Source organism: Talpa occidentalis, unplaced genomic scaffold, assembly GCF_014898055.3.
Source record: "Talpa occidentalis isolate TD23 unplaced genomic scaffold, MPIMG_talOcc4v2.1 talOcc4.12, whole genome shotgun sequence".
Classification (NCBI taxonomy): Eukaryota; Metazoa; Chordata; class Mammalia; order Eulipotyphla; family Talpidae; genus Talpa; species Talpa occidentalis.
In genome coordinates, this window is record NW_023601212.1 from 60,660,193 (window position 1) to 60,665,091 (window position 4,899).

Genomic DNA, 4,899 nt, shown 5'->3' on the forward strand with positions numbered 1-4,899 from the left:
CAGTGAGTCTAGTTAAAGGTTTGAAAATAAAGATGGGGAAGAAGTAAATGATAAAGAAACTATCCGAGTCCTGTAAGAGAGAGTAAAAGGAATTTAGAATATAGATAACAAAATTATCATTAGGCAGATTTTTAAGTGCACTGAAATTTATTTTTTTAAGGCAAAATTGGTTTACAACACTGTGAATGATTCAGAGGTTTAAGATTACACCTCTCCAGATATGTGAAATAACACCACACCCACCACGAAACCCACAGATCTCCATGGTAGTCCATTGGGCCCCCTCTACCCTTCTCCTGCCCTTTTGGTAGCCTCAGTTCTGCAGTGAGACTTCTGAGGTTTAGTATTGGTTTAGTTCTGGCTGACCCTTTTTCAAATTTCTCTATATTCCACATATAAGTGAAAACATCCAGTATTTCTCCTTCTGAATTATTTCACTTTACATTATCCCCTCCTTCCATCCATGTCATTGCAAATGGGTAAAATTCATCTTAGATATCTTTCAATCAGAATAATAGGAACAGAGATAACATTGCATAATGATATAATGAAGCTTCAATGTGAAGAGATAATGAAAATGGAATAAATATCCAATAGTCACTTTCCTATAGACAAAGCTAACTGTTCTAAGAATTACGGATGAAAGTTAAGAGATTTAAATTAAAAAACAGTGAAATAAAATCCTTTGGCACAATGCATGGAACAGATTAAGTCCACAGAAAGGGACTGATAAGCAATGCTTAATATGAAAATCAATCAGTTGTGATATTCTCCAGCCAACTGCATAGCCTAGAGGAAAGCACCCGAAGATAATATTGGGTGGATCCACAGGCAAGTAATTTTAATAAATGATGCAAGAAGTACAGGACAATGAGGATGATGAGATATCTGGCAAGAGAGCAGCTAAAATGATGCATAGTGGGGTCTAGGTCAAATAGAAACAGATTGAATTAGAGAACAGAAATTCTTAAGGGACTAAATGCTGGGATCTCTCTAAGGTTTAGAGACATAAAGGGAAAGAGGAAGTGGTGAAGAATAAATGGAAATAAATTCCTGGGGTGCATGAAAATTCAAGCAGCAGCTAGAGGCACACCCATCCAAGAGAGAGAGGGGCAGTGGGGGGGGGCGCGGTTTAAGTCATAGAAGTCATAGAGAATTACGTAATGGTGGAGTCATGGAATTAAAAGAACAGGGGATTTCAAAAGAAGACAGTCACAGTCCTATCCTGAAGATAGGACTTTGAATTTGGTAATTGCAGAATATTAGTAACTGAAGAAATAACGATCTCAAAAGAATGGAAAACAGTAGAAAATATATGAGTAAGCCTTCAGTTAAACAGAAATGACTAGTTCCTGAAGTTTTTACAGCAAAAGGTAAAGGTAACAGAATAGAGAAAAAGCTACCTCCTTTTTTTAAAAAAAAAAAAAAAGGTAAAAGAAAGGTAGGTAGCCTTGAGGTTGACAATTTTTTCAGGGAGAGACAGAAACTGAGAAGCTGAATGGCTGAGAGGAAAAATCTAGTGAAGATGCACAGATCAAAGATACAAGGAGACAATGATGCTTGACAAATGAACAAGATCTCTGCAGAAACAGAAGGAATGTAGTTACAGACAATTTAGCCTTGAAGAAGATGCAACTTTTCCTGAGACACTGGAGTAGGACTCTCCAGGTAAGTTTGGAGGTAAGAGAAAAAGTTGGGATTGTCCTGGTGTTTTCCAGGACTCCTAAAACACTATCATAGCAGATACTTAATAAAACCATATTGGTTTTCTCAGTTAAGAATTTCTAAAATACGTGCTCGCTTCGGCAGCACATATACAAAAATTGGAACGATACAGAGAAGATTAGCATGGCCCCTGCACAAGGATGACACACAAATTTGTGAAGCATAATGGACTACGATGAAGACTATGGGTGCCCAGGTGGTGGGTGTAGTGGAGTAACATACCTGAAGGATGTGATCCTATACCTTTAATCACAGTGTTACCTCAACAAAAAAATTAAAAATAAAATCAACAAGTATCATCTAAATGAGTTTATTATGAATTCCAGTAATTCATTAAACTGTTGTAATGGCTGGGATTCTTTTTTTTTTTAAAGCCTCAGCTTGAAGTGCAAACACTGGGCAAGTATTACATAGCCCTTAGCAACATATCCATAAAACCAGGAGTGGGGGAAATGGTGTTTTGAAAGCTTTAAGTACTCAATTTTTTTTCAATTTTTAATAGTCAATGTAATATTTGTACATAGTGGCATTGCATGTTTTTGCTTATAAAACAAGTTAAATTTTATTTGTTTTTAATGCATTTATATCTTATATCAATCACTGTTCATTTTTGTACAATGTTTGATTTCTCCTCTCAGGTGGTCCCCATGAAATTCTCATCACCAAGTCACCCGTGAACTGTCACCATAGTTCTTGTGCTCTTGCCTCCCTTCCCCTCTGCTGTGGTGTGTCTCTGATTTATACTTTGCCTGCTAGTTTTTTTTAAAGATTTATTTATTTTTATACAAGAACTGGGGTACAGGCCAGATACATGGGAGGGTGAGAGGATTCACCAGAGACAGAGCGGGGAACAGAACAGGCAGACTGACGAAATACACTGCTGAGGGTAGCAGCGGGCGAGACAGGAGAGGTCTGCTTTGCCATGTGGGATTCTTGCCAGCTGGCCAGGATCGAACCTGTACTGCAGAGACTGTGGACAGCTTCACAGTGCGGCGCTCAATCGCCTTCACCACCAGGGAGGCCCTGCCTTCTGGTTTTGTCTCCTTTTTCCTGACCCCTTGTTCGGCTTCCCTATGGTCCTCCTATAAGTGAAACCATGCAATATTTGTCTTCCTTTTTACTTATCTCACTGAGCAAAATACTTTCCAGCTTCATCCATGTGGCTGCCAATGGCATGTTTATGTTTTTTGATTGCTTAATAGTATTCCACTGTGTATAGGTACCACCTCTTGATCCAGTCATCTGGTTTTGGGCCTTTAGGTTGTTTCCATATCTGAGCTATTGTACGTAGTGCTGCAACAAACACAGGCATGCAGGTTTCATTTCAAATGAATATTTTTGTGTTCTTTGGGTAGATCCCCCTGAGTGGGATTGCTGGGTCATACGGCAGCTCTAAATTCTTAAAAGGTGTACAGAATTATTTGGGGAAAGAGAACTACTTTTTTTCTTGAAAAAATATTACTAAGTCTTAGGTAAAGGTAGACCAAAGGTTTAGTCTGGTTGGCTCAAAGAACAGCGAAGTTGTTCTCCTTAACTGACAAAGAGAATTTTGACTTTCTCTCCTGGGAGACACTTCTAACCACATTAGTCTTTAAACAGTGAATGGAATGTGTCCATGTCCACCACAGAATTAAGTGGTAGAGAGAGGAGAAAAGGCCAGAAAAGGCAGTGTGAGTTAGGAATTTCCCATTACATTCCCACAGCCTTGCACTATTCATATCATCCCCTGACTGAAATATAATCCTCACTCTTCTCAGTAATTTTTTGGATAAACTTGGTCCTGAGCTCCCTTCAGTATCCAGGTGTCTTATGGCAGTTTACAAAGTCACATAAATTGAATGTCCTTAACTCTGAGGCACCTGCCTACCCATGGACCACTCTGGCATTGGGGCAAACTTTTACTATTTAACTTGTGTCCTTTCATCACCACGCCAATGTTCTGTGTATTTCAGCATCACCTGTAAACTCAATAGAAATGCTTATTCTCTAGCCCCATCCAGACTTAGGAATCAGTAGATAGGTAGGACTTGGCAATCTGCTTTAATAAGTCTTTGAAGGAGTTTGATGACACTAATGTTTAAGAATGAGTGACATTTTCTTTATCATTTTATCTTCATATAGTATTGCCAGAATATAAGTTACAGGTTCAGACCAACTAGGTCTCAATCCCAGCTTTGCCCCTTTATGACCTGGCCCAGTATTTCTATCCAGATTTCTTGCACTTTCGAAAATTAAACTTATTTTTGGGTTTCATGACTTTAGTGACTGACTACCACATCCCCTACCATTTCTCCATCACTGCCTATATCCCAGCAGAACTAAACCCCCTGCAGCCTCTAAGCACCCAAGGGAGACAAATCATTTCATACTGTCATTTTTTAATTTTTAGGTAAGTGGCTCATTCTGGAACCCTCCTCTACCACTCTGAACACAATAAGCAGTACCGTCTACCAATAGAACCCCTTTCAGTGAAATCCTATCCCCCCATCCCATCCATAAATAATCAGTCTTTCTCATAAATTTAACATAGACAGGTTATAAAGTTACACTTCTTGAGGGGGGGCTGACTTGGAGGGTGGGAGACCCTAACACATAGCACAGCAACTGACACATGAAGTTGTATTTGATGAGCTTTTCCTAAGTGAGAAGGGAAAGAAAATTGAGAGTGAAAAGTCAGTTCATTTTCTGCCTGAATTTCTCACTGGACTCTAAACTCTGTGAAGGCAGAGACATTCTAGGACATGTTTTCTCACTGCCCCACCACTGCTTCCTCGGTGCCTGTCATATGCTCCATGCTCAGATTTTTACCCAATAAATGAATGAGTAGAAAGCAGACAGTCAACACCAAGTGGGATTAGATTCCTTACAACGAGGCAGGGAAGAGTATTATTCATTGTAACATCAAGCACAGTCTGTAGTGATGTCCTTTAACTCCGTGAGTTGTGAACATGGGAAATTATCATCTGTTTTGAAGAGAAGATAAAACGACTCAAAATAGTTGAGGTGAAGGTTGACATCAAAAATTTCACTAAGTGGCTTGGGTTTTTTTTTTCCCCCAAAGAAACTTGTTACTTAAATAGCAGCAGTAATGGAGAATACCAATAATCAAATGCCAGAAGGAAATGTGACGGTGGCTAAAAAAAAAAAAAAAAGAAGACAGGAGAGATACCTGCA

The 4,899-nt window shown here is 39.0% G+C and overlaps 1 non-coding gene across 1 annotated transcript; it reads left to right on the forward strand.

The window, feature by feature from the left end:
• Positions 1-1,793: 1,793 nt before the first annotated feature.
• On the forward strand, positions 1,794-1,900 carry LOC119242512 (U6 spliceosomal RNA). The gene has a single exon (XR_005124510.1). It is a non-coding gene; the product is annotated as a U6 spliceosomal RNA (small nuclear RNA).
• The last annotated feature ends 2,999 nt before the right edge of the window (positions 1,901-4,899 follow it).